This window comes from Meles meles, chromosome 2 (genome assembly GCF_922984935.1).
Source record: "Meles meles chromosome 2, mMelMel3.1 paternal haplotype, whole genome shotgun sequence".
In the NCBI taxonomy this organism is placed as follows: Eukaryota; Metazoa; Chordata; class Mammalia; order Carnivora; family Mustelidae; genus Meles; species Meles meles.
The window spans coordinates 27,600,894-27,611,665 of NC_060067.1; positions in this window are offsets into that span (position 1 = coordinate 27,600,894).

Here is a 10,772-nt window from a genome sequence, read left to right on the forward strand (position 1 = left end):
TCTTAAAAAAAAAGAAAGGTCAGGCTAGATGGATTACATGGAAACAGACAAACCAAAAAAAGTAAATCTATCGGTAGAAGTCAGGATAGTTCATTTCTCCAAACTCATAACCAACTAACAGTTTGCTGATCCAAGTGATCCCAACTTTTTTTTTTAAGATTTTATTTATATATTTGACAGAGAGAGAGAGAGTTCACAAGTAGCAGAGAGGCAGGCAGAGAGAGAAGGGGGGAAGCAGGCTCCCCGCCAAGCACAGAGCCGGATGCGGGCCTCGATCCCAGGACTCTTGAGACCATGACCTGAGCCGAAAGCAGAGGCTCAAGCCACAGGCGCCCCCAACTTTTTTTTAGTTGCTTCCCATGTGGTAGGCATTACTCTTATAGTGCTTTCCTTGTTAAAGTATTCTGCATAACCTCACAACACTCTAAGGCGGGGGGTGGGGGGTAAACTAATATTATTCCCAGTTTACAGATAAATTAACTGAGGCTTAGACCTTTCAGTAACTTGCCACCTAGCTAATAAGGAACAGTGTGCCTAAGTGGTCAAACTCCCTGTGTTATATAATATTCCCTCTCTTCTTAATCAGGTTAATGTATGCCCTCCATACCTGAGAGATTTACTTAAGAATACAATAATATGGAGGTGAATGTGTTTTTAAAAGATAGTGAAACTTGGGGCGCCTGGGTGGCTCAGTGGTTTAAGCCTCTGCCTTCAGCTCAGGTCATGATCTCAGGGTCCTGGGATCGAGCCCCGCATAGGGCTCTCTGCTCAGTGGGGAGCCTGTTTCTCCCTCTCTCTCTGCCTGCCTCTCTGCCTACTTGTGACCTCTCTCTCCGTCAAATAAATAAATAAAATATTAAAAAAAAAAAAGATAGTGAAACTTGACCTCTTTCTAGAGTTGAGTATGTAGACACTCAGGCTGCCTTTGTTGATATATATTATGAAAAAACGAGCCTGAAAGATTATTTCCAGGTGACTCCGTCCTTCTTATCTATTTTAGCCTTTGACCTTATTTCAATAACAACTATTGACTTCATGGTATATTATTAATGAGATTATTTATCTAGAGTATCCCATGAGGCTTTGCTGAGTATAATTTCCCTACTCTGATAGATCAGTGGGAGGGGGCAGCCCCTTCAGCCTATGGGAATTAGCCTTTTAAACACTGAGGCCTGTGCTACTGGGAAACAGTTTCAGCTGTCTAGCTTTTAATTTCCTAAGAATATCACCGTAACTTTTCACATATATACATAGAACAGTTTTGCAATTAGCCACTTACCGAATGCTAATAGGGTAGTAAACATGGAGGTTTTGTTTTTCAATACCTATACATAGTCATGTACCAATCATTAGGTTAATGGAAAAGCATAGAAGTAGGCATTTTCCTCCTGTGTCACCAACAGGGACAGTCCTTCCTCAAAACTGGTCATGATTGGCAAGCTGAAAATACAGCATCATCCTCTCCTTTCATCAGCTTCCTTTTCCCCTGCCCCCCTTATGCTAGAGGTCAGAACACTAACAAAGACACACAAGCAAGTGATCTCTTTGTAATTGCTCCAGGTTACTTCATAGAATTGAGATCCTGTCATGTGCATTTATAATGTACATTATAATGTACATAAAAAATTCTTTTTTTTTTCATCAACTTCTGTTGGGGCAGTAGTGTAAATCCCACAATAAAAAAGAGACCTTAAGGGATGGAACTTTCTGGAACCAACGCTACACTGAGCATTGTTCGCCATGGCAACACTTTTGATACCTTTTTCCTAAAGCAGAACATAGACTTAATTCAGATGGCCTGGATTAAAGACCCATTGGCGTAAGAAGACAATGCATCATTTGAAAGAAATTATTTCATGTCCCTGTGTGTTTTGGTTTCCTCATCTGCAAAATAGTGAAAATAATAGGAACTACCTTATAGGTATGTTGTGAGAACTACATGAACGAGTCAGCGTAAGTAGAGCACGGAAAAGTACCTGTCTCCGTACCTGTTAGCCTCAGTACTCACCACATCCTTGAATCAGTCCTTCCCCCTTGCAGCCCCATCATCCCAAACCTTCCTTTTCCTCTAAGCTGGTCCCTGCCTCCACAGTCACTGTGTTTTATTAACTTGGCTTCCTTTCTCCTTTCTAGAGTTTACAGTGAACAGTGAGTTAGGGACAAAATCGTTCTTCACCAAGACAGGCCACCCATGTGAAATTAGTCTAGTTTGAAACTGAAATGTGAGATTTTACACAATAAAGAAAAAAAATGAGTACCCAGTATCAATGCTGTGTCATTCAAACTAACTAGCTTAGTGAAAATTGGTTGATCCTGGAAGTTCAGATGTACATAGGAAATTCCTAAACAATTAAACAGATTGTAGTAAATTACAGGGGATTCTACATAATGAGAGGTGCATATGGTGTTCCCATAGTGACTAATTTCTCTTCCTTGTCCTTTGAAGTCATGTTACCCTTCCCTGAGTGACGCAGTTACTGGTATAAAAGATTTTTAATCTGCTGTACTAGAGACAAAGTGTCTTTAAGTATTACCTTTGGGCCAGCCTGGGATAAGATACAGACCCTCCCACTTCAGGAGGCATTAAACTTGTTTGGGCCTTAATTCCTCCATCTATAAACATGGGATTAATATCGTCCAGGGATAAATATGATAACATACGTACAAGCATTTATGAAAGTAGGAGACAGAAGCAGGAATAAATGCATGAGCCCCAATTATGTGATGTTTTAACATACTTCCTTAGGAACTTCATGCAATTTTGTGAGGTACATTTAATTTTTATGCTTGGAGCTATTTCAAGTAAAAATGAGTCTGTGTTTCTAAGTTACCTAGAAAATCCGGGTTTCCTTCTTTGAAGGAAGCTGCCATTTTAGGGATCTCTCAGAAAAGCTAAGAATTTTCTAATTCTGCTGAGATTTGACATCAGTGTTTCAATTTCAATTTTTTTTTTTGTTAATTTCTCCAGCACAACTATAGAATGCTTAAACTGGCATTTTTATTTTCTTTCTTTCTTTCTTTTTTTTCTTTTTACCCAGGGCCTTCTATTTTTCAGAAATCATACCTGCCTAGGGATTTAACAGAGTGTTTGAATAAAATTGTGTTCATTACCACATGTTCTTTTCTGAATTGGGTATTTTCACCTCATTCGCATCGAGCTAATCAAGTCCTAATGATGTTACATTAAATTCGATCTCGGAAGGTATAATTTTCCAATCGAATCTAAACAATGCATGAGGTTTATAGTGACTTTCATAAATATACCATTGCTTCAGTTACTCCAGCTAGCAGGGTATGGGCAGAAAAAAATAACCATTTTACTTGTACAAAGGCTGCTGTGTGCTGTCAGGCTCTTCATTTCTCCTCGCCTTTTCTAGCCTGCTTCCATGAATACAATGTCTTTCTAACATCCCTCTCAGGGCAGTACAGGAGCCCCATCCATCTCCAGACGTCGGTGGCTGCACGGCAGCCGAGCATCTCATTATGGCAAAGTGAAGCATTCTGGGAGAGTGGATGGAGCCGGCAGGCAGCAGTAGGCAGTGGGGGAGGGAAGAGGAGGACAGGAGCCGAGGAAAAAATATGCTCACTTCCTTGGTGATAACATGTTATGGAAGTAAGAACTTCCTGTTCTAGAAAGGAAGAGGATGTAGGATATCAGAAACCTGTGACTAAGCAGATTCCCGCTCCTACAAGCTGGTTACATCCGCAGAGGGTGGTCTCAGTGACCACAAGCCCCCGACACACCTGAACTCCCACCCACCCAACTGAAGTTACCACAGAAGCCATGTTGTGGGAAGAAAGTAATGAATCCAAGTATTTCAGAAAAAGATCTATCATTCCAAATTAGGAAAAGGAAAGAATTGGAGGCGTGTGCGTGTGTGCACGCACACACACACACGTGTGCAGGCACACTTACACATGTATACATCCCTGATTTATCCAATTGGAAAGTATTTCCTTCCAGCTGGCCTGAATGTTTACACTTCAGTTTGTTATACTGCCTTAGCCAAGATAGGTTAAAGCGAATGCCCTAACATGTTGGGAGTCACAGGACCCCTTTAAGAATCATTGAAAATGATGACTCCCTGTCAAAGGCCTGAAATCCCCCTACGTCCATCCCATCACCCCCTAAATTAAGAATTCCTAGATTAGACATTCATTTGAGTTCACAAGTATTTCCTTTTTAAAATCCAGACACTTGAGGGACTAGTCAGTGGCCATCAGTGACTTGTTGGCGAGAGAGGAGTTCCCCAGTCTGACTGTCGTCTGGGCCTGCGCTCAAGTAATGGGAACTGGTGGGTGAGGTGAACAGTTTCAAGCTGTGGAGCAATAGGAGAGGAGGGAAGCCTTGGCTCTTGGGGGGCAGCAGTTTCAAGGCAGTGTGGTGTATTGGACCACTGGACAAAGAGCAAGAGAGAAGCAGTGCTCTTTGGAGAGGAGATGCCAAAAATAAACTCCTGTTCCCAAGTTTCGTTCATCTCCAGTTCCAAACTGGGTTGCAGTCAAAGCTGCTCTTTCTGCAGCCACCCCCAGTCAGACTCTGGGTCCTCCCCTGACCACAGTCACCCTTTGCCTTACCTCTCATCTAATTGTTTCATTTTCTCATCCCCTGATCCCAGGCCCTGAGCAGCTCCCACTGGGCTGGGGCCCCCGAGCCACCTTGCCCCACCCCCACAGTCTGGTCAGTTTCCTGGGAAAGTCTGACCTTGACTCCCTGCACCTGCTTTCATCTCATTCTTCATCCCTCCACCTCACAGTCACTGGTTCTGGTTTCAAAGCTCTATCACTACAACCTTCATCTGTTCTAAACCTCCTTTCAAATTTTAGATAACCGTAGCTTGGGGAAACATTTCCAATTCACAGATAATAGACTAGGGGCTATAAATACTGTACTGGCAAACACTTAATTTAAGTACCACTCACTTATTACCAGGCACTATTCTAGTGTTCCTATCAACTCATTTAATTCTCTCAACAATCCCGAGAGGTAGAAACTTTTGTTAAACTCGTTTTACAGGTGAGGCGACTGAGGCACAGACAGATAAAGTAACTTCCCCAAAGTCACACCGCTAGTAAAGGGCAGAACTGGGAGAATTAAGCCCAGGCAACCTGGATTCAGATCTGTATTTTTCATCACTTTGCTGTATCGCTTCTTCATGTGGCCTTGTGCAAAGGGCTGTTTGCCCACCCTCTGCAACAACCCCCCTGTCCCCCTGCCAACCCAACGCACATTCCAAGTCCTTTATTGTGGAAACTATACCTATTTTTTGGTATCAGTAGGCAGTCAAGCCCAATATAACTCTAGGGGGCCAGGGTAAAGGTCCCGTGTTCTCTCTGCCCATCATTAGTGGCAACATGAAACATGGTTTCCCTAGTTCTGAGTGTGGAACTTTGTTCTCTTCCTTGTTAAAACAATCTGGAGATCTGGCACCAGGACTACCTACTGAGGGATATAAGAGTAGGGCTCCAGGGCACCTGGGTGGCTCAGTTGGTTAGGTGTCCGACTCTTGATCTCAGCTCAGGTCTTGATCTCAGGGTCATGGGTTCAAGCCCCATACTGGGCTCCAAGCTGGGCATAGAACTAACATTTAAAAAAAAAAAAAAAAGAGTAGGGCTCAAAGTAGCAGAGTATGGTTACAGGCGATTCAGCTTTAAAGGATTGCCACTGCATGGGGGTCAAAACTCTGCCACTTGCCCCCTGCTCCCCACTAGCCTTCTCTCCCTTTTCCAGCTCCCCTGCCAAGTGCCCAGGGCTCCTGTCATCATGGTGCTTGGTGGCCAGCCCTCCAGGACAAACCCCTGCCATTTTTAGGATGAGGTCCATCCTCAGTGAGAGAAGGCGAACCTCTCTGTCCCCTAATAAGAGCAAGATTGAAACAAACTTAAACATCCCAGAGGAAAGACACAGAGGAATTGCCTGAGAATCGGAAGGAGACCAGACTTATGCTGAGAGAGCACGGTACTCAGGGGCCACAGGAAGGGTGAAATTCCGGAAATTCCTCACGCCATTTTTGGGTTAGGAAATGGAGACACTTCTTTCTCCCCTGCCTCCGAGTCACTCTGCCACTAATGGAACAAAACAAGGCCCGCCGCCCCACAGCACGCAGGCAAAATACAGAGCCCAGCGCCATCAGCGGGCTTCACGCACCCCAGAGCCGCATGTAGTCCCTGGGACCTATTTTGATGATCAGAACTTACCCATCCAATGTCTCATTCCCTCAGCTCCTTGTACATGACTGGCTTGCTGTTCTCCGATAAGCTAATCCAGGGGAAATACACATGCGTGAACATAGTACCCCTCGCAGAGATATTTACCCTTGAAATAAGACTCCTAACAAACACGTGGCCCGGCACCAACAACATACTTCCCCCAGCCAGCCTCCCACCCTCAAGCCTGTCCTCCTCCCTGTCTCCACGACAGCTCCGTCCCAGCCCTCCCCAGCTCTGCTTCGGGCTTACCTCCATTAAGCCCTTCTTTGCCTGAGGTTGCCCACAGTCATGTCTTTTTCCACTGAACACCTGCTGCACTAGAACGGAACTTGGCAGGAGGGAACAGAACCGGAACAAAAGGGAATAGAATGTTTGGGCAGGACAATCTCAGAGGTGAGCCGGGCACATTCCCTCATCCCACAGGTGAGGAGAAAAAGACACAGACGAGTCTGGTCAGACAGGGCCTGCGGCAAGTCAGTGGCTGGGTGGGGCCACTTGGACTTTTTCCTGCCTGGCCTTCCCCTCTTTTGCTAGGAAGACCCCTGCTTCTTTGGGGGGAACTGCTCACCTCACCATTCATCAGATAAAGTTTTGATAGCCAATCAGGATCCCTCCCACTCCCAGTGGGCACGTGATCTCTTGCTTGCTCATTCATCTATTCATGAAATAACCATCAGCAAGGGCCTTCTGTGTGCCAGACACTGCTGGGCTCTGGGAATAACATGTTGAGCAAAAACAGCCCCACTTGGTGCCCTCATGGGGCTTATGAGCTTGCAGAGGAGGCATTCCTTAAGTAACCATGCAAGCAAAGTAAAATGGCTCTTTTGACAAGTAGAAGAAAATGAGCACAGTTTTTGAGAGCATACAATAGCAAAGCTGACTCAGCAACTTTGTACAGGTATACAATTCGTGCACTGCACAAAGGAGCACAGCCAAGGGACAAAAGGGGCTGGAGTACCACTTACAGTCTGCTCACTGACCCATGGACTTGGTGTGAAGCTGTGTCTGCTCAGAGGGGTATCTTATTCTTCACCTCTTGGTGGTCCACCCAAAAGGGTCATCTTTTTCTAATGTGCCCCGAAGTCTCAAACAGACCAGCCAAGGCTCTGGTTGTGCTTCAGTCAGGGAAGAGAGTGGAAAGAAGGGAGGCTCCCCTAAGGAGGTGACTGGAGACACACAAATAATGAGTAGTGAATAAACCAAGTGGGAAGGAAGAGGTTTCCAGACACCCGGAAGAACCCAGGCAGTGGCCTCTTCATGATGGCCATCTGGTCCCTAGTTCCAAGCACTTCTGAGGCTTAGCCAATCCCCTGCCTTCCCAGACAATTGTTCTCATGACATTCCAGTTCCTATTTGTAGTTCAAAATTAGTTTCTGTCACTTGCACTTGGAGAGCCCTGGCTCACAGAGCAAAGCTGGCCCAGCTCTCCTTCCTCCCAAGTCCATTGGGCCTCCTCCCTCCGCCAGGCTCCTTCCTTCTATGCGAGAAACCTCTCCTCTCTCAGGCTGCCTCACCTTCAGAGCCCGAACTATGTCTTTGATGATCTCGTATTGTCTCTAGCATGGAACGGAAACTCAGTAAATGTTTTGTGACTCAAGACTCGATTAAGTCTCTGCGGGTGGCCATTTTGTCCACTGGGACTGGATAAAGCGGGAATAGTGAAGTACCAGAGTAGCTTTCCTGTACGTCTCTCATCTCCACCAGTTCACCCATGGTTTCTATGGGCCCCGAGCATATGCAGACTCCAGCTTTTGCTTATATTAACAAAGGGCTCCAGTTTGTCTAGAATTTGGCTGTGGAGAGCTGATGGCCCTGATTTCATGAGGAAGAGTCAGCAACTTTTACTCTGTCCGTGCATGCTGAGTGCTAGGGGACTGCCTTTAAGATCAAGCATTTTCCAGATCTCAAAGTCCATAGCTGAACGTTAAAGACAGTTTTCACCCTGTGCTTAATATCACGGAAGGCCTGGTCTAAGGGGGTCGGGCTACCTGAGATGCTCTGTGGTTCTGTCAGCCGAGAACAGTCTACTCTCTCACTGATCTTTGTATTATTCCCAAGTTAAGGACAATCACTCTTTTGGGTACATCCTTCCCCTCGACCTCCAGGGTCTGAAGAATTTCAGCTTCGTACTCTATCTCATGCCGCTGTTGCTCTTAGCTTTGTTAAAGGAGCTGGTATTTGAGGTTTTTTTGAGACTTGTGTTCCCTTTAAATAAGGCCAGCTCTACTGGCTTGAGATGGAGGCTGCTGAATAAGCCAGCGTTTGGAAATAGGGATCATAGAATTAGGGTGCTTCTCTTCACTGTATCTCACGATCCAAGGGTTTTATCTTTTCTTAATTCATCAGATTAGAAGGGAAACACAAAGATGATGCATCCGTCAGATCCTATCCATATTTTCTTCACCAAGACTCCCAAACCAGCCAGTCTACTGAAGCCAGGTGGTAAGGTTGCGAAAGGGTAACACACCAGATTTTGGAAAAGCAGCCGAGACTTGAACATGGACTCTTCTGCTCAACACAGGACACATTATCTAAACTCTCTGGGCAAGATTTCTTTATTTTTAAAATGAGCACAATAGCACCACTTACCTCACAGGAGTGTTGTGAGGACTCAACGGATGATTCGTGTGTGGTAGGCAGAGCATTGGCACTTCAAGCGTATCCATGCCCTCATCTGTGGAACCTGTGAATGTGTTCCTTAACATGGCAAAGGGGACTTGTTAGATATGATTAAGAATTTTGAGATGGGGCGATTATCCTGGATTCTCCCAGTGGGCCCTATGTAATCACAAGGGTCCTTATAAGTGAAAGAGGGAGGCAGGAGGGTCAATCAGAGAAGGAGATGTGATGGGGTCCAAGTGAAGCAGTTACTGGAAAGGGCCAAGGAATGCTGGCATCTTCTAGAAGCTAGAAAAGGTGAGGAAATTAATTCCTTCCAGAAGGAAGAGAACCCTCACAATACCTTGACTTTATAGTCTCTTGAGACTCATTTGTACTTCTGATTCAAGAACTGCAATAAATGTGTGTGGGGTTGTTTTTTTTTTTTTTTTAAGATTGTATTTATTTATTTGAGAGAGAGAGAGCACGAGTAGGGAGCAGGAAGGACAGAAGGAAAAGCAGACTTCCCGCTGCATGGGGAGCCCAATGCAGGACTCGATCCCTGGACTCCAGATCATGATCTGAGCTGAAGGTAGACACGTAACTGACTGAGCCGCTAAATGTGGGTGTTTTAAACCACTACATTTATGGAATTTTGTCACCAGAGCCATAGGAAGCTAATACAGGATGTAAAGCGTTTCTCTCAGGACCTGCTAAAATACCATAAATTGTTGTGGCTGTTACTATTATTTTTGTTTCCTTGAATCAGATTTCCTTTGTTGTAAATGATAGAAATTCAGCCAATGTGGCTTAGGCCAAACAGGGAGTAATTTTTTTGGCTCCTTTAATCAAAAAAAGACAAAACAAATGTAATAATGGAAGCAAATTTATTTATTAAATGCTGGTCTTGGCATTGAGAAGGGGGGCCCTGGTGGCTGACCCAGGGCCACATAAGGAAATGCTCCTGCCCAAGACTTTACCTCTTCAGAGAACGGTGCCTTGGTGGCTCAGTTGGTTGATCATCTGATTCTTGATCTCAGTTCAGGTCTTGATCTCAGGGTTCTGAGTTCAAGCCCTGTGTTGGGCTCCATGCCCAGCGTGGAACCTACTTGGAAAAAAAGAGGTGGGGGACAGAGGTACAAGGGTGAATTCGAGATAGTTTCTTGACTGCGGCAAGGTTGAGAGTCCGAGGGCAGAGCAAAGAGTTCAAGAGTAGCAGTGTGGAGCCCAAGCAGGAAGGGTCTGGCATCCTAAGCACACAACTTCTGTGGCAGGCTCTGGATCAGGCTCTACCTACTTGGCTCTTGCTTCAGCTAGGGTTTTCAAACTTCCCGTGCATTCTGTGAGCGTCCCAGTGCTCTCCCACTGAATTCCTCATCTGCGGAAGTCAACCAGAGTAGTTGCATTGTATGCAGTTGAGAATCCTGTTACCCTCAGCTGAGATAGTACAGCTTCAGGGTCCACTGGATTCAGGAACTTAGAGCTCACCAGGAGGCTCTCCCCACTCTGTCTTGTTGCCACTCCCATCTGTTTTGACCTGTTTTTATGATGGCAGTGGTTTTATTGGTTGTTTTGCATGTTTCTCAATTTGGTAGGATGCATTCTCTTGCAGTTGGGGGGGGGGTGTCACTCCTTAAAACAGGTGATCTCAGGACAGAACTCTAATTGGCAGGGCCTGACTCACATGATCATACCAAAGCCTTTCCGTATAGCAGGAGAGGGGATGGAATTGGCCAGCCCTGAGTCATATACCCTCTTCCGGGGTCAGGGGGTGGTGGAATGACCCATGACCTGTGGTATGAAACCCCAAAAGAACAACATGAAGTTAGTGAGGGGTAGTTTTCTAAGCCTGCGTGAGTGTTCTTTCCTGAAGAATAGAGGGAAGGAATGCTAAGCGAGATATTTTTTAGAGATGTCCACTTCATAATCATTATTGTTGTAATTTTATGAGAATTTATTTATTT